Source organism: Epinephelus lanceolatus, chromosome 1, assembly GCF_041903045.1.
Source record: "Epinephelus lanceolatus isolate andai-2023 chromosome 1, ASM4190304v1, whole genome shotgun sequence".
Taxonomy (NCBI): Eukaryota; Metazoa; Chordata; class Actinopteri; order Perciformes; family Serranidae; genus Epinephelus; species Epinephelus lanceolatus.
In genome coordinates this window covers 6,601,164-6,621,090 of record NC_135734.1, presented here as the reverse complement: position 1 = coordinate 6,621,090, position 19,927 = coordinate 6,601,164, and the positions used below count along the sequence as shown (strand labels likewise).

General features: G+C 41.7%; 1 protein-coding gene across 2 annotated transcripts in view; it reads left to right on the top strand.

Annotated features, from left to right (window-relative positions):
* stmn3 (stathmin-like 3) overlaps nt 1–19,927 on the top strand; it is a 45,632-nt gene that overhangs the window by 8,529 nt on the left and 17,176 nt on the right. The window lies entirely within an intron of this gene.

Sequence of the window (19,927 nt, the reverse complement as noted above, 5' to 3'; positions counted from 1 at the left end):
GTCTTACCAGTGTCTCCCTTTGTGTACACACCTCATGAGATGTGATGTGATGCACACATACACCTCGTCACCTGCTGCTTTTTAGCCTCCACAGAAAAGCACAACAGGAAGCTCACTGCTTGGAAGCACAAAAAAGCAAGAGACAGGAATTCACAGCTGATGTCATGTTATGCTGGCAGCACACAGCGAGGAGTCTGAATATGAATAATAATGAACACATTTCCTCCTTTGATGTGAGATTTGATTACATCCTTAATGCTACCTTGTGGTGCACAAGTCAGCCATTTTGAGGATTTAGTGGAGTAACAGAGCTGAGTGTGGTGGTACATATCCAGTAGAGCTTAGCTAACACTTACCTTGCCCTACTTTAGACTGATGAAATGATGTGTAGTGCTTTATAGATCCTCTGAGCTGTCTTCTCACAGCGTGACTCACTGTTCACAAAACACTGGGGGAGTGTGAACACACACCATTAGCCATATACTCCATAGCTGTCTTTACTATACTCCATCAAGAAGAACAATGTGAATAAATGGAGCCATCATGTTAGTTTCTCTGGTGCTCTCAGGGCTGAGCATGATTTGACCATGCCACCATTATTATTACAACATCACTTTTGGTTGATCTCTGTTGCCATTATAGTAAAGGCCGGGCTATAGGCTACCAGAGAACTCAATGATGTTGACAAAGGCGTTTATAGGTGTTCTGAACAGCCACTTGAAGGCAGGTGCAAAGCCAGCCGTCACAAAGAGTCAGGTGACTCGACTATCCATCAATTATGGGTTTGTATGATATGCTACGAAAAACGCTTGCACAATGGTTCATATGATTTCCTACAAATTAGCGCCCCCACGAATGATGTTACATCCTTAACATACAGTCACCTAATTGATGTACAGTTAAGGAGGTTAGTTTTAGGCAAGAAAAGTAACTGAGGTTAGGTTTAGGAAAAGAAACGTGGTGAGGATGTACCTTAAAATGACTCAAAGTTCACTCAAATTTCACATGGATCCGAACATACGACTCCAGGGAAAAGTCCTGGGAAAAGTCTGTTTTTTGTGACCCATCCACCACTTCAATCTGCCTCCTTTCAAGCGCTTGGGACAGTTTCCTTGTTTACTGCCATTAGCACAGTGGTCATGTGATAGCAGTCTTTCAAAATATGGGATATAGAATATGTACAAATTACGGTGCATTACTTTTTGTGAGAACAGCCTGCTGTCAGAGATGATAGAGGTATGATCACTTTATCCCGTCTGTGGTGTTGACAGGTGATGTGTGCCACTTTTTATTTACCAATTGCTCTAGGAAAGAGTATTAAGCCTACCAAACACAGTTATGTATCTTTGGAACCAAAAGTAACCCTTCAGACATGGCACCTAGACCTTAGGTCCGATAAGCGTTTCCACTGTAAACAGTATTCTTAAATGTGCTCCATCCTGTATTTCCTCATCAACAGTGACACAGATGGAAGTCTGCACCAGACAGGGGTGGACAAAATGGTTGAGTGTATAGTGACAATAATGCTCTTGTGATAAACACAAAGAAAACAGAAGAGATTATATTTGGTTTACCATCTGACTCTCAAAGTTCCAATTGTTATCCATAACGAAAAAATCACGCAGGCATTTTCATATAAATACTTGGGTGTCATGATTGACCATGAGTTATCCTGGAAAGATCACATTGAGCTTGTCTGTAAAAAGACAAAACAAAGGATTTATTTTCTCCACCGCCTCTGGTCTTTTGGGGCGAGTAAACAAATTCTTCTTCTGTTTTTCACCTCTGTGATTATGAGTGTTCTCCAATACTGTAATACCACATGGTACAAGGGTTTGTCCACCACTCTGAAGTCAAAACTGCTCCACCAAATGAAAATCTGCTCTAAGATTGTAGGTCAGCCTTTGGAAAAATTATATGAATCAGCCTACCATAATAACGTATTGAGACTGGCTCAAAACTTTGTTTCTAATCTCAGCCATGTCTTAAACAGTGAATACAGATTGTTACCATCGAACCGGAGATACAAGGTCCCACGATTCAATAAGTTCAGACTGAAAAACTCTTTTGTGCATCAGTTAATCTTGAAATTAAATACAGAGCTCAACCCCAGATCAAGTGTATGTTAAACAGCTTTGAATGTCATCTTCTGTGTTTATATTGTTAAATGTAATTGGTTGTTATGTCATGTGGGATGTATGTTTGTTTGTTTTTTTCTTTGTTTTTGTTTTTTATCTTTTGTCCTGATGTGTGTTTGTTTTTATGATGTTGCAAATTGAGCTACTGAGATGCAAGACAAATTTCAGACCTGTTCTGACAATAAAGTATCAATCAATCAGTCAATCAATCAATCAATCAATCAATCAATTATCATCTACAGAACAGGGTTCGGTATGCTTTTTTTTCCCCCCATTTCCACTGCAAAAGATTGTGGATGGTACCAATGGAACTGTTCCCTTCCGTTCCCATTTTTGGTACGTAGCACACAAATCTGGTACTAGAAGGTGGAGCTGTGAACACTGCAGTCCATTGATTGGTCCGTATTTGACGGTTGCTCTGCTCAGGGCTGAGTTGCGGCTGGTTTTGAGGCTTATGTAACCACTCCATACTGTGGAGCAGAGGTGGAAAGTAACTAATTACATTTACTCACGTTACTGTAATTGAGTATTTTTTTTGTGTAATTTGTAATTTTTTCAGTAGTTTTTGAAATCTGTAATTTTACTTTTACTTAAGTAAATTTTGACTTAAGTATTGTACTTTGCTACATTTGAAATCACATCCGTTACTGAGTAAAAAAAAAAAAATAAAAAATTTCGGCTAAATGAAAACCAAAAGGGTGAATCTCGGAAATCTCGCGTGGAATTGACCCAGAGCAAGCGGCCAGTGTCGGAGAGTTACTGAAGAGAGAGATGGAGGAGGGTGGGAGTGCTTCAGCAGAAGCACAAGCAGACGCAGCAGCTGAAATGAACGAAGAAACGAACGAAACCAAAGAAAACCCCGTGTGCACAGTGCCGTTTATAATTGTCAGTCAGAAAAATGCGGCCCGCGCTCTTGTGTGCTCACCTGTGTGTGTGTGTGTGTGCGCGCGCGCGTGTTTGTGTGTGTGTGTGTGTGTGCGCGCGCGCGCGCGTGTTTGTGTGTGTGTGTGTGTGTGTGTGTGTGTGTGTGCGCGCGCATCGGGACCGAACTCCGATGTGCGCGATAGAGAGAGCAGAGGAGGATTGTAAAGGTAAACCATGTAGAGACAGAAATGACATGCCGTTGTGTAAACAATATAAATCATCACATTATAACGTGAAATGTTTCACCATATAACACATAAATAGTATATGGTTATGTTATTATATGAAGCTTCCGTCGCACAAAATAATATAACTTTAGTTTATGAAGAGATAAGACGGAGCCCTCTCCTCTCCTCTTATATGCTTTACTCACAAGTGTGTGAATTGACCTGGATATGAGGTGTCCATAGCACCAAATAATATAATAGTAATTTCTAAAGAGCTAAGACAAAAAAACTAAAAATAAATCAGCAGCAGCGGTCATATTTCAGCAGCGGAGCACCACCGCTGCTAGTTGCATATAGGGGAAACACTGTTGCTCAGTGGATTTGTTCTGTTTTGGAATACACAGTATTCTTCCAAATTAGTGTTAGTGTAGCCTATTTTAATATTCATAATTTCGCTTCGACAAGCTCTCTCTTTTTTGACCATACACCTGTTTGCATCCCTGAGAATAATGCCCAACGACATTGCTCAAAAAGTTGCTCTGTGTATCATCAGTCTAACAGTTGTGTTGGTGAGTCAAAATGAATGAGGGCTGTGCAATATTAAGGTGCGGACACACCAAACCGACATCAAAGAACTAGTGGCAACGAAAGCCAACTGTTGCGTCGTCTACGTCGCGTCACGTCGCCCTGTGTCAGTTGCATATGAACACACTACAAAGACTACATCCGACGGCCAAGCAGCACGTACGTTCTGCGCCTGCGTGAGAGAGAGCGGAGTGAGACAGTGGGACATCCTGTCAGCCGAGGGGTTTGTGCAGCTGTGCACTGCAGCACCTCCACGGACTATTACATCCAGACGGTCCCGGTGTTTCCTCCGCAGGCTCCACTTCACTCAGCTTCACTCAGCTGCCCGATAAACCCGCTGCTTCTTCCCACTTTAACCTGAATAACAAACCAGGGCTCGGTGCTATGGTTGGATCCAAACGGAGAGCCGGGGCTAGCTCAGAGACTAGCGGAGGCTAACTGTCTGTGCTTCCCTCTAGTCATGGTGTGGCTAACGCTCCGCTAGCCGCTCCCAGCTAGCTCCAGTTTGTTATTCAGGTTAAAGTGGGAAGAAGCAGCGGATCTGTCGGGCAGCTGAGTGAAGTGAAGCCTGAGGAGGTTAGCCCCGGTTTCACTACAGGCAGATTCACTCGCTACAGGGGCGAAGAAATAAAACCTGAACAGCCAATCAGAGTGATCTCTCTCACCGACAAGCTCTGCCGCCGATTCAACATGCTCAATCGGCCGAAAAGCCGCCGACGCCAAAGTGCCGACAGTGCGGGACACACCGCAAAAACTAGGGCAACAGACGCTCACCGAGGGCCCGACTTTGGTCCACGCCCCACCCGTCGGCTTGGTGTGTCAGGGCCTTTAGACAAAACTGACAATGCCACAATTTTGTATACTGTGATATGTATTGCAATATACAGTGTATTGCAATAACTTGAATAGCTCTATTTGGAAATAAGTCATCATTTGGGATTTGGAAAGGCTGTATTTGCATGAAATGTACATTTTACAATCAAACTGTCAAGGAAATTGAGAACTTCACAAACTAAAGTATTAACCAGCAAAATAAGTGGCATATTGCCTTTGACTAATATTATATTGATATGATGAACTTATACTGCGAGTCTCTGAGTCATCATAGACAAAAAAACAGGATTTATGATCCCTGGACCATTTTTGCACTGCATAGGAGTGATCCCCATCAAGTTGTTGGAAGTAACTAAGTACTACTTTTTACTTTTACGTCAGTAGATTTTTAGATGGGTAGCTTTACTTGTACTTAAGTAGAATTTAGGCACTGTATGAGATCACTGTTTGTTCTCGCGATATTTCGGCCAGGCTTTGGAAAGTGGAGCTAAATGGTAAACAAACATGGCAGCACACTGGTAAGGTAAGACAACACGTTTACATGTTGTTTTCTATATGTTCTCTGACATTTATCCTAACGATATGAGGCGGTCTTTGTGGAAAAAAAGCTTGTTTAGTGGACTAACTTTGCACTTGAAGTATGCCCTTTCACTTACGTTTTAACAGGTCTGACGCTACTATGCGCCCCAGCTGTATCTAGGCTAACGGCTAACATGCTAACTATTATTTTTATGTCACTAGTCACTTGAAACAAATTTAGGACAATAGCAGACAGGTTGAAATAAACCCAAATTTCCCTTTAAATTATAACGTTACTCAAAGCATGAGGTGAAGACGTGAATCAGTTGACACACCTTAGATATACTGTATGACAACTTTGACCATTACTTTAGTTTTTATATGACATACACTTTTAGTAATGAGTGAATCTTCGAGTGTTTATATATCAATTTTGGCTGGGTTATGTGACAGAATATATTCTAAACCTCACTTGGAAAAAAAAAAGCATTGCGGAGCGTCATTCCTGCAGGCTACGGTAACACTATACCCCCGAGCTTGCCCAAGAGGGACTAAATGCACAAACCCTTATTTTGGACGGACGTGCTGGATGGAGCAGTGAGTGACAACATTTAAGGGTACTATCTGAAGTTTACCCCAAGCTCATAGAGCCCTGTGTATATAATAAAGTACAGTCATAGAGTACAATATGTTGCTCTGTGATATGGACTCCTTTCCTCTCTCAACTTGGGTCATACAGATCCTCTCACTCGTACCTCCTCTGTTTGCCCATCTTCTTTTAATTGGCCATAAAAACTGAGAAGCCACTAAGTGCCTGTGTCTTTGACTTTAGCTGGGTTTTAATGGAACAGATGAGCAATTACTGTATATGGCCTGTGTAACATAATAATATAACAATGATTTTAGTGGTGTGCTGTGGCTGTTTCACCCATGCTCAGTGCAATAACTCTAGGCTGCTGACTGCACCAGATTTAGAGAAATTAGTTTTCTATGAAGAAGAAAGTCGTCCTCTGTGTGGCTGGGACAGAGGGATGCATAAGGAACCTCGTGGTTGGGATGCTGAGTGGGCCTAATGCATTCATCCCTATGAGCATCTCAATAATACATGATCTCGTGGTGAATGCACAAATCCTACTCTTCCTCTTCCTGCTATGACAGTAACATCTGGTACATTAAAGTAACTTTAATACCTCTTACCTCTTTAGAAAAGGTTTTCTGTATTTGGCCTGCAGCTGGAAAACCCCAAAGTTCTCTAAACTAAAACATCTCTCAGCAGGGAAACATCCATCTTAGCAGCTCACTTCATCTCTTATTCAGCCCTCAGGACTAGTAACGGAGGAATACTCAGCACTTTGAATCACACCATCGACACTGTTGAGACTTCTATGGCACAGTGTGTTGTACAATATACAGTAAATAAACTGAGTTTCAACTGAATGGCATCTGCCTTTCTGAACAGCAGGGGGCGTGTTTTAACGTCAAATGTGGAGCAAATAAACTTACAACCTTGATCAGTGTTTCTATCTATATACTCTGCCGGGTTATTAGGTACTCCTAGGTAATACTAATGTAATCTAATGTAATAGTGATGCAATAAATCCTCCCTTAGATGTGCTGATTCAACTGTATAATCATTTAGGAGACTTAGGTTTGCATTAAATGGAGAGGTGTTTCTGTTATCTGCAGTGCAGAACTGTCACACTGTCATAACTGTGATAGTGTGTGTGATGAAGAAAATAATTGATTTTTTACTTTATTATGGAGCTCATTTCCATTTAATTAAATTTAAATTAAATTAAACTCATTTATTGAGGACTGGACTGGAATCCTCCTTGTGGCCTGAAGGGTTGGACCCGTACCATATTTTGAAAAACAATGACTCAATATTTTACTGCACAAGTTTTGCTTGTTTTTGGGAGGCAGCCTATTCACACACATTTCCATGATGACACCCTGGCAACACCCATTGGTGCCATGTCAACACACACACACACACACACACACACAGGATGAAGCCGTCATGCCGGACTGGTTTGTTTTGCAGCCATGGTGCAGAGAGGAACAAGGACAAATCACTTGCTGGGTCACTTGAGGACAAGCATCTGTAGGAAATATTTACGCCTTTTTTAATCACTTGAATGTAGCAATAAACATATAAAATTGAATTTCCCCTCAGGGGGATCAATAAAGTATATACATATATATATATATATACATATGTATGTATATATAAAAAGAATCATATACCAATACTCATGATGTCATTAGGGTTGGAAACTAGCACCCACCACCTGCCATATGCAGGTGAATTTGGCCAGTGGCAGGTGGATTTTATTAACCTACCCGCCATGGTGTTGGAGAAAAATTTAACAAACGATTGAATGGTTCCATGAAAAAGTCGACTCAATCACGGGGCACTCTAAGTAGTGTAGTGTGTCCTCACTGCATCTTCTTAACCAATCTGAATGACTTTTTTTTCTTCTTCGTCCTCTTGTTTGTGTTTCATGCTGGACCGCAAATCAACCAACCAACTGCCGTAAAAGAAGACGAAGAAGAAGATTCATAAAGTTTAGTAGCATTAGCAGTTAACATTAGCATGGGTGTGTTTGTTAAGCGGGATTTATACCCCTGTGTTGAATCAACGCCGTACCCAGTGTGTAACCTACTGCATAGCCTGACATGCACCTCCATGTGAATGTAACTATCCGTCACGGCAATTATCTATTTTTGTAAGATAAAAACCTTTTCTCTCATCAAAAACAAAGCTTTTATTTCCTTTTACTTCATCGATAATAAACAATAAATTATGAAGACAATAAAGTCTCCACAAAATAGCATTTTAAGTCTTGTGTGTGATTTATCTTGGCTTCATATGAGTATAGGAAATCTACACTAGCCACTAGGCTTTCTTTTGAACCATGAGGGAATTTCCTCAAAAAGATCAAAGTTCAAGGTCAATGTGACCTTATGTATGTCTCATTCTTGTGAATGCGATATCTCAAGAACACCTTCAGGGAATATGTTTAAATTTTACACAAACATTAAAGAACTACACTAATTATGAGAAACACAATGTCACACAAATGTCAAATAGGATAAAATTATAAAGTGATGACATTTTATACCCATAAGGTCAAAGGTCAACTTCATTATGATATAATGTTCTGCATAAAACACTATTCTGGCAATTACTCATGTCTCAGGGACAGAAGGGGAGACATTTGGTCAGATACTTAGTTGGTGATACTAATCTTGAAACTGTGATGATCGTATAGATCTTCTCTGCTCTCGAGGGGACAATGGGTGTGAAGCATCCATGTTTTCACAGACATGGATGTAAGCTGTGAGAGAAACATGACTGGTGTGCAGAGGCATACAATTATTCTATTTTATTTTTCATTTTTTCAACTTTCTTTTCTGTAACGATTAGTTTAAATTACAATTGTTTGCTCATTATTTGAGGCCTCTATTGCACAACATTTCCTGTAAAGGTCCTGTCTAGGATTAAGGGGCATCTATTTACCAATAGATTGTAAATAAATGTTTTCATAACTATGTTTTCAGAAGTGTATAATCACCTGAAACCAAAAATAGTTGTGTTTTTGTTACCTCATAATAAGCTGTTTATATCCACATTTAGAGTGGGTCCTCTTCCACAGTGCCCGCCATGTTATTTCTTGGGTAGCCTAGAATAGACAAACCAAACACTGGCTCTAGACAGGGCCAATCATGTTTTCTTGTATGCCACAGTACTTCTCATACACACTTGGTATACACATGACAAGTTTTAGTTGGTTGCTATAGTCACTGCCAGATGCCTCCAAGTCCTACACACTAGACCTTTAATTGTTGCTTTCTTAGTAATAAATATTTACTGTTCCAGAGAAGTATGTTTTTTAGGGGTTTAAGGATCATACATTATCTTACATTACTCTTTAGAGGGTTTTTTGTAAATAAATAAAAATAAAATGAGCGTTACACATAAAAACTTACAAAAAGCAAAAAGCAAGCAGCCTGTTGTAAGAACAGCCCCATCACCAAATGTTGGCACTGAATGTCTCTGCAAACCACGGATATGTTACATTTGTACATTTCATATAACATATTAACATTTCTAAAGTGAAGTAAATTATGAGCTGATTTTGTCATCAGGAGGTGGAGGGTATGGTGAATAGCATGTCACCAAGGCAAGAACCTTGCAAAGCTGCAAACCACTGTCCAAAACCAACAAAACAGACTGTCTTTTAGTGACTGTTTTACAAGTGGTATTTTAGGCACCAAACATGGGTGTTTTTTAGCGACCTATTTTTCCATGACAGTGCCACAAAAAGTGGTTGTTACCTACCGAGACACCACTGCATTTCCTGCTGTGATGGTGCCCTCAAAAACTGGGACATGCTACGTTCCAGCTGGGAATGTGACGCAAAAAGGTGTTTTTTTGTTTGTTTTTCTTACGGAGACATTGCTACATTTCCAGCAAGGATTGTGAACTCAAAAGATGGTATTTTAAACCCAAACATGATCTTTTCCTATCCATAACCACGTGTTTTTTGTGCTTTAACGTAACCACATGTAAACCACAACTCTGTTGAAATGTAAAGTTTCAACGTATCCACTATAAAATAATGTTCAAATGTAATAAATTCTTGATTTGCAGAAGTACAATGCCAATATTTTTTTCTGTTGATTGGGTTGTGTACTAATCATGAACAGATAGTCTGCCTGTCACCATCAGAAGAAAAACACTTGTTTTACTTAAGAATCATAATGCTTTGCCAACAATTCGTCCAAGCTGCAACCTGTGGGGCTGAAAAAAGAAGCCAATGCCCAAGTGCCAAAAACTGCAGTTCCTCTAATGACCACTTGAGGCTGGCCCCAAGAGTGAGTAAATCCCCACAGACCCCTGTGTTAAACTTTACAGCAGAAATAAACATGTTTACAGCCCGGTACAAAAAACAGTTTTGGTCTCTAAAGCCAATTTTCCCATCCATGACAACTATACAGGGGGTGAATATTTATATAACTCACCTGTTTACATTTTATCAAGGTTTTAAGTTATGCATAACTAAGGGCTTCTCAGTCAGATCCACCCCTTGCTCTTCCACAGTTCCAGCCTCTCACCCAAATATGGTCATCTCTGGCTCAAAAAAACCAAGATGGCGATGGTCGAAATGCCAGAGCTGAGGCTTCAAAATGGGAGTCCATAAACCAATAGGTGATGTCATGGGGGCTACGTCCATTATTTTTGGATTCAACACGCTGATTCTGGTGAAAAACAGCTGACAATGGCCGACTGGTTAATGCTTCTGGACACAATGCAAAAACTATTACAACAGACGCTCACCAACAACTGGTCGCTGACCAAAGGTCAACCATAAGCTTGGTGTATCAGGGACCTAAAGTGCTCTCTTCTCCCATCCAGGCGTACCCTGCTTTCACAGGGTAAACTCTAATTTGATGCCTTTTCTATGCACTCTGGCACCTTATTTACATTCACAGTACAATAAAAAATTCCCATTGTGAATTTATCATTTCCATTGTGATTTAGATAATAGTCAGCAGGCAACTCAGGCCATCAATTGAGTATCACTGCTGTATACTCTTCTACTTGTTTCTTAGGAGGTGACATTTGTTCATTTGAAAGTGTTAACAGGTTCAAAAACATTTAATAGTGACTCTACGTTACATTGCTGTTACTGAGCTTTCCAGAAATTAAGTGAAATGCCTGCTAAGTGAACTGTCTGTGGATCAACTGTTTTGTCAGTCCTATGCTTGGATACCAAACAGGATAATACCCCTGTGAACAGTCTCTGTGGATATGAGTGTGATCCCACAGCTGATGGTTGGTGCTGTGTGTTTGAAGGATTGTGTGTTTGAAGGGTTCCTTCTTGGGAACTAAGAATAAACAGGTTGGACCTCATCTCATAATTGTGGATACGTTGCCTCTATTTATCCTGTCAAATGACATTGACATTTATGACATGTGCCACAGCCCTGGACTCACGTGAACCTGTTGTGCTTTTAAACAATCAATGCACTGAATTCCTTAGAGCACGATAATTACATTATAATTGTTATGTCATCTGGTTGTACAGTCTACACCTGAGGACCTTTATCAACCTTGTTTTTTCTGAATGTGTTAAATGCCATACTACAAGTAGGTGCAACAGTGCAGCATTTCATTAAGTGTTTTTTTAAACCTCAGTGTTGCTGTGACGCATGTGAAATGAATGCAGCTCAAAAGGTCTGGGGCTGAAAACTTTTCCCCATGTTTCTACACCCATATTCCTCTTCACTTGACTGTACACTGAAATGCAGCTAGGGAACAGGTTTAGCCATCAGTTTTGCCTTTATCTTTGTGACATGTTTGACTTCTTGGGATAGTTGATGGTGAAGATTAACAAAAAACACAAACTGCCCCAAGGTTTGCTATGTGTCTGTTTGTTTGTGGTAATTTAAAACAACTTCTAATGATTAATTTCTTATTATAAGATTACTACACCGAAAATCAAAGTAAAAAATTGAAATCACAGGCTGATCCAACTTGCATGAATTTTATCACAGCAACTCATAATGTGACTCAGTAGTGTGTATGGCCCCTGTGTGCCTGTATGCACTCCCGACAATGTCTTGGCATGCTCCTGATGAGTCAGTGGATGGTGTCATGGGGGATCTCTTCCCAGACCTGGATCAGGGCATCAGTCAGCTCCTGGACAGTCTGCAGTGGTACTTGGCGGCGGCGGATGCGTTGACACATAACGTCCCATAGGTGCTCAATTGGATTTAGGTCAGGGTAACGAGAGGGCCAGCCAATGGCATCAATGCCTTCGTCATCCAGGAACTGCCTACACACTCTGGCCACATGAGGCCAGGCATTGTCCTGCACCAGGAGGAACCCAGGGCCCACTGCACCAGCGTTAGGTCTGACAATTGCTCTGAGGATTTCATCCTTGTACCTAACAGCAGTCAGGGTACCGCTGGCTATGACATGGAGGTCTGTGCAACCCTCCAAGGATATGCATCCCCAGAACATCACTGACCCACCGCCAAACCGATCATGCTGGATGATGTTACAGGCAGCATAATGTTCACCACAGCATCTCCAGACTCTTTCACACCTGTCACATGTGCTCAGTGTGAACCTGCTCTCATCTGTGGAGAGAACGGGCTGCTAGTGGCAGACCTACCAATTCTGGTGTTCTCTGGTGAATGCCAATCAAGCTGCTTGGTGCCGGGCTGTGAGCACAGGTCCCCCTAGAGGACGTCGGGCCCTCATGCCACCCTTATGGAGTCTGTTTCTGACAGTTTGGTCAGAGACATGCACCAGGAGCCTGCTGGAGGTCATTTTGTAGGGTTCTGGCAGTGCTCCTCCTGTTCCTCCTCACACAAAGGAGCAGATACCGGTCCTGCTGCTGGGTTGATGCCCTTCTACGGCCCTGTCCAGCTCTCCTCCTGTAATGGTCGGTCTCCTGGTTTCTCCTCCATGCTCTTGAGACTGTGCTGGGAGACACAGCAAACCCTCTTGCGACCGCATGTATAGATGTGCAATCCTGGAGGAACTGGACTACCTGTGCAACCTGATTAGGCTGCAGGTACCGCCTGGTGCTACCAGTAGTGAAAAGGACACTAGCAGAACACAAACTAGAGAAGAATCAGTCAGGAAGGATATGGAGAGAGCAACTGTCTGGCCACCACATGCAAAACCATTCCCTTTTTGGGGGTTGTCTTGCTTTTGCCTCTCCATTGCACCTGTTGGCACTTTGATTTGCACTAAAGCAGGTGAAATTGATTCACAATCACTTGCACTGAGCCCCCAACTGCTGAGAGTTGTGCATCCTGCTCGCTCTGACATCTCTCCGTTTAATGCATGTATAGGTCCTATTTGTGCATGTGTGTGTATTTCAGGCTGACGTGTACATGACAACAGAGTGAAAAGAATGGAATTTCCCTTCAGGGATTAATAAAGTATATCTTCGTCTTTAAACAATATTTTGACAGAGGGTCTTTGCACAAGACAGAACCATGAAGGTGAACAGAACATCCTTCACCTGGAGGAAAACCCTGTGTTTTGTGTCACTTGGGGCTGCTTCCTTCTGACCACATTGTTCACATGATTGCAGCCTGCCGGTACAGATTACTGGCTCATTATTACATGGAATATGTACAAATTTTGGCGGCATGGTGGTGCGGTAGTTAGCACTGTCGCCTCACAGCAAGAGGGTTCCTGATTCAAAACTGGTGTGGGGGGTTTGATCCCTGTGGTGGGGGAGCCCTTCTGTGCGGAGCTTGCATGTTCTCCCCATGTCAGCATGGGTTTTCACTGGCTTCCTCCCACAGTCCGTGACATGCAGGTTAGGTTCAATGGTGACATTAGGTGTGCATGTGAGTGTGAATGGTTGTCTGTCTCTATGTCTCATCCCTGTAATATTCTGGTGACCTCTCCAGGGTGTACCTCACCTCTCACCCAGTGTCAGCTGGGATAGGCTCCAGCCCCCCCGCGACCCCAAACAGGATAAGTAGTTAAGGAAAAAAAATTAATGAATTTATTAATGAATGTAGGCATTTTGGTGCATTAGCTACTATTCATAGGAAAGTGTACAAATAGTGCATGAGAACAGTCTGCATAAAATGAGCTATGAACAGATGTAAACAGCAGCTGAATTTGTGCAGGACTAGTAATTCATTTGTCCTTTTAAGAGCAGAATGAAGTTTGAATAATTTTCTACAGCTTTTATTCTCTCCTCGTGACCCCATATTAAATCCTGGTGCTTTAAAAAAGTTCAGCATCATGAAAGGGAAACTCAGAAGGCACAAACACACATGCACAGACAGCAGCAAGGTACCACAGTTATTATCCCAGGAGGTTGTGGAGCCAGAAAGTACATGTTAATAATTCAGAATCTTCCTAAAAATAACAAGTTTTCCTGAAATGCACTGTAGTGTGCTGAAGCTTCAGTCACGCAATAGAAGCTCAGACATCAATTCGATGGTTACACTGCTGACTATTCTTATACCTTAAGTCATGTGAGATGATGTCAGATGTATGAATACCAGTCTAACTTTACACTTTGAACAGAGCAAACTGTGGAAAATATTTACTCACAATATATGTATGTTAAAGAGAGTTAACATATAATCATTAACTAAACAGTCATTAATCATTGTATTTCATTTGTTAAACATGGATGGGTCTTGGATCAATCAATCAATTAATCAATCAATCAATCAAACTTTATTTGTATAGCACTTTTCATACATTAAAAATGCAGCACAAAGTGCTTCACAGAACAAACAAAAATAATACATACATATTGAAAACCCGCCCCTCCCACCCCCACATATAAACACACACACACACACACACACACACACAGTCAATATAGTCCATAACATGGCTGGGCACTGAGGAACCAGGTGAGGAAAGAACCACCTATGGGGAGCTATCCACACTGAGAGGCGCTACAGCCCACAGCCACAGGGAGCGCCGCCACAGAGACCACCCCGACCAGGCAGACCGGGGTGGACTCCACACATGGGGCCAGATCCACAAAGAATGGATTGCTCCTGCTAATAGCGCCATTATTTGCGCAGAATTAGCTCACGCAATCTGCCCTGTTTTAGCGCCTTACCCTCAAAAGAATTTGCTCTAACCATATGCCGGCGCTAACACGCCCACAAAGTTTGGCAGCTGAGCGCAATTTGCGGCACATGGCCCTGCTGATGGATGACTGTGAGAGCCCTGAGACGCCTGCAATGGGGTTCTGGAAAGAGCCAGATGCAAGAACCTGTAGTGTAGACACTAGAGATGCGCGGATGGCAGTTATAACCGCCAGGTCGATCGGGTGATAAAAATGAACAATCTGATTAATGGCGGATGGGTTATGGGCGGGTGAAAATAATAGCCTAATAATAACTTTTATTTAAATCGCACCCTTTAAAAACAAAGTTTACAAATTGCTTTGACAAACATTAATGAGGGGAAAATGTATTGCATGCTCTAAAATGTGAAATGAGCCTACTTGTGTCGTGTGCAATACAATAGGCCCTCTATATCATCATGCTTATATCCCGCTGATAAATAATGTATGATTGGCTGGGCAAGCATACTCTTTAAATGTGTCATGTGGAAGGGTTTATTTAACACAGTGATCCCTGCAGCAGCAGAAATGAGTGTCTCCTCATTAAGAGTGCCAATGTGCGCCTTTACGCACGGAGTAACGGCGCCATTTTATTGATTATTTTAATGTCAGTCAGCTGACGGGATCGGTCAGGATCTAATCTTTCCTGATAATATAAACATGCGGGTGCGGGTGGATGCGGGTCTGTAATTACAGAAAATTAATTTGCTCGGATGGGTGGTGGATGGATGATTGACGGATAGATGCGGATTCGGGTGCCGTCAGAGCCCATCCGCGCATCACTAGTAGACACTAATTTGACAATGCCAGGTAAAGCATGGGATCTCTGGGTGGCAGGCTCAATGTCATCCTTGATGTCATCTAGTAGCGCAAGGATCATGCGACCTGGCAACCGGTATCTGCAAATGATTTCATTGTCACTTAAATCAAAAAGTGATACTCTCCTCCGATAAATCCTTTCTGGTGCGCGCCTGCCATTACGGTGCCTTCGCCTGGCTACAATCACTGCTGCCATGATTACCGGAGTCCTGGCATGACAGCCCTTATATAGGCTATGCTCCACAGTTACCACCAACTGAGTGAAATTTGCAATCATTTTGCATGAGAGAGAGAGTGAGAGAGGGAGAAAGAGAAATTGCGCGGATTTAATACACGGGTCTCACTGGCGTTAAATAGCACCGCTTTACTGCCTGTGGCAATTAGCGCTGGTCTTTGTGGATCAGGTGGTATTTGCAATGAGGCTTATTTGCATAAGAAGGGGGCAATTTTGCACAGAATTTATGAATATTCCCTAATTTACATGCATGCAAATTGGACAGGGGCAGCTAGGAGTGGCAGTGCAGTTTGTGTGTTTGCATGCATTTCACCCTTTGCGTGTGCTTTGTGGATTGCACGCTATTTTTTTCTCTCATTTGCACAGGTTTAGCGGTCGCAAAAGCAGTGCAATCCTTTTGAGGATCTGGCCCATGCTGTGGAGATTAGGAAAAATTAAAGAGTTAAAGATTAAAATAATATTAATAATAATAATAAATAAATTAAGATTTTAATAAATAAATTAAGATTTAATGGAGTCAGGAGCAGGGGCATGGCACTGGGCTTTGTCTCCACACCAGGTACCCAGGAAAGCTGCTCAGCCTTGTGGCAATTTTTTTCCCAGTGGCCACTTGTGGTATCACAAGCATATTCCCTACAGGCCACCATTATAAAAGAGACGTCTGTAAAAATGTAGACAGGGCACCTCCAACTGCAAACAAGGTCAATTATAAATCTTTTTATTCTAAATGTTTGAGCAATTGTGGTTATATATTTATAAAACTTTATTCCAGCAGCGGGAATATTTTAGAAATCTGTGATGTAATCTCAATGTTAAGTCTATGAGCCGAACAGGAACTTGTGGGTGGGGTCTGCTGGAGAAAGATTGAATCAGGAAGCCAGAGACTTTTTTGGCATATGTGCCAGATGGGCAACTCCACTGGACTGAATAGTTCAGATTTTTTGTAGTGGTTTTTGATGTACTTATCAATAGTGAGAGTATTACCTTGGGTTGGCTGTGGCTCAGGAGATAGAGTGGGTCGTCCAGTAATTGGAGGATTGGCAGTTCAATCTCTGTCTTCTTCAGTCCACATGTCAAAGTATCCTTGGGCAAATAATGAACTGTGATGGCTGGGACAGTGGCTATTCCACCAGTGTATGGATATGTATTAACTGAGTGGCAGGTGGCACCTTTTATGGTAGCCTTGGCCAGTAGTGTGTGAATGTGCGTGTGAATGTGACATGCACTTTTAGTGGTTTGAAGACACTATACAAGTGCAGGTCCATTTACTGCTTATGCATAGGGCACAGAATTTGGTGCTATGCCCCTAGTCAGGAATGAAATTGTATGTTCTGGGGAGTGGTTGTAGCAACTGACCCTTCGCTAAGCCCTGCCCCTTTGTGATAACCTGTCAAGCTGTCGTGAGCATGGAGCCCACACTGTAACTAACTGCACTCCCTGAAGAAATATTATCAATTTTTTTGGAAAAATGAAAAAGTGATTTCAGAGAGAAGCAGACCGAGGGGTCTAAAATATGTTTGAAGGATATATCCATGATGTCAAACTCACTCATCAGCAAAAACAGGTTAAAAAGATAAAGATAGAGGCTAAAGCTTAACCAGATCTCAGTTTAAAAATGAACCACCACGTCACTGGCAATCGGTACAAAAGACACTTAATATAAAGGGAGACTCAACCAGCTGTGTGTCATCGCAGTGTGTGCAGATATACAGTGTTTGGCTTCCCTTTGTGCTGCCACCTACTTGACCAGCAAAAGTTAGCCACTCATTTAGCAGAAGTTAACCACTCAGTCAGGGCAAGTTAGCCACTCTAGTGCGCTTGCTATATAAAATGTTTACAAATTTCAACCAGATTATGCAAACTGCAAATATTCTACTTCCTCACTTGGAGAAAAACAAAGTGATGTACTGGTGTGCTCTAACAGCACTACACTGTGTGTGTATATGTCTGTCCCACCTAATCTCAGAAACTACTGGACGTGTCAGCCTAATATTTTGTGTGCACATTTATGACTGTATGCTAAACATAACCATGCACATTTGTTGTTGAAGTAAAAAAAAATGTCAATTCACAGTATTGTACCAACACAGTGCATTTATTTTGAAGGAGACTGTATGTAAACTATACATTTCCTTTGAAAACAGGTGTGTATTTTGAAAACAGACAATGCATGTAACAGACTGATGTTGGTACAGGGTACCAAGGGTACCTTGCACATCATATCTTGACATGGAGAGTCCATGACCAAATGTTGATATATGACAAGGTTGGCATGAGAATGTGTTGGTTTTATGCCTTCACTGACTGCTGGCTCCTCACTCCTCCTAACCTGTGTGTAGGGGGCCGCAAGTATTTCTGGCAATTGTTGTTGCAGGCCACATCTGAGCCTTTGTTGTGGTTAAAAAAAACTGACATCCATAAAAAAGTTTGGTCTCATTTCAAACCAGAGCATCTGGTTTATGATACAAGATGAATAATTCCCTTTTTTTTCTCTTCACTGCCATCTTGACTGCAAGGGAGATGGAAGGGACAGCTGAGTGAGACTCAAATCTTCTTTGTTTTGGAGGCAAGAAGAAAGGAGGGAGAGTTTTTATTGGACATTGCATCTGAGGTTTGTCTCCCATATAGACTGTCTAGACTGTCTAGAGTAGACAGTCTATATAGAGGTAACACCTTGATAACGTAACTTGCATATTGTCTCCCCTTCTTTCCACCACTGTCCCGCATACATGCTGGACACACAGCCTGCCCTGCACTGCCTGTTCCCCACCCACATGCACCCAGACACCCTTGGCGGAGACCTGCACTGAGAGCACTTTTCTTGTTCAGGTAGAGGACAGCATGTTATGAGAGAGAGCTCTTAAAATGGCCCTGTGGAGGAACATGTAGGGAATTCTAACTTGTAAACTGTTCAGTGGCCCAGTCCCAACAGGACACAGGGCAGGTTTTTAAAATCTGTTTCCACAGTGTGCATTATGTGTGTCTATAGAACATAGATACATTTACAAACAATATGCGTACTACAGAGTATATAGTGTATAGCTTTCTCATTTGAAGACACATGAAGTGTTTGTCTATATGCTCAGCCACTGTCAGTACACATGTATGACTCTGTAGGCCTGATGATGTGAGTGAGGTGCACACAGTGGGCAATTTGTATCTGAGACTGTGGTTAGCAGACAACGGTGGTAAATATTACAGTGATCTTCCTTTTGAATGTGTATCCCCTGGTTTAAAGCCTTAAATGGAAGCTATACTTTTGAGTCGAATGCAGTTTCTGTGGTTGAGCTATGATGGGAATTACTCTATGTGAAATCACCAGATTAATGAAGTAATAAGAATGATTAAGATTAATTTTGTCCCACCATAGCAGGTGCAGCAAAGCTAACAGGAGAGTAAAGAACATATCAATCAAATCATATCAGTCTTAACACACCCACACTGACCTGCAGTCTAATCAGCCTGTGTGTGGTTTACCGTGGGGGCGCATAGCTTTTAACCCTATACAAGAGGCATTTCTGCTTTTCAGTCAACTGTCTCACATGCGTCTGATTAAACAGATGTGCTTGTATTTTCTACACTTTGCCGTTGAACTGTAGTGATCCTCAGTTGTAACAAGGAATAACAACAGGTACGATGGATTTGTCCCTTTTGTCCCTGTCCACTGTTATTTCAGTGTACTAGGACACTCATCGCATATTATTGCTTTAATGGAAGGTGTTGCAAGGATAAAAGAGGTGTCAGTTACTACCTCAGAAGTTCCACGATCTTGATAATCAACACATTTTCACTACCAGTTTGTAAAACATATGGACTCTTGGTCTGTGGCCCTACATGTCAAACTGTGAAACTCTAGATACCCCTCTAGCATCACTTTTGGATTTTCAAGCACAGCAAGTCAATTTACACTCATTACATGCATTGTGTCTTTTCAAAATAAATATCTGTTTCCACAAGAAATGTACAGTTCCTGCTGGTTAATGCATAGTCTTTTTTGTTTTCAAAATAAAGCTAGAACATAGGCAGGAAAATAATTTGTTTTTAGATTTACTTCCTCAGGTTTAGGCA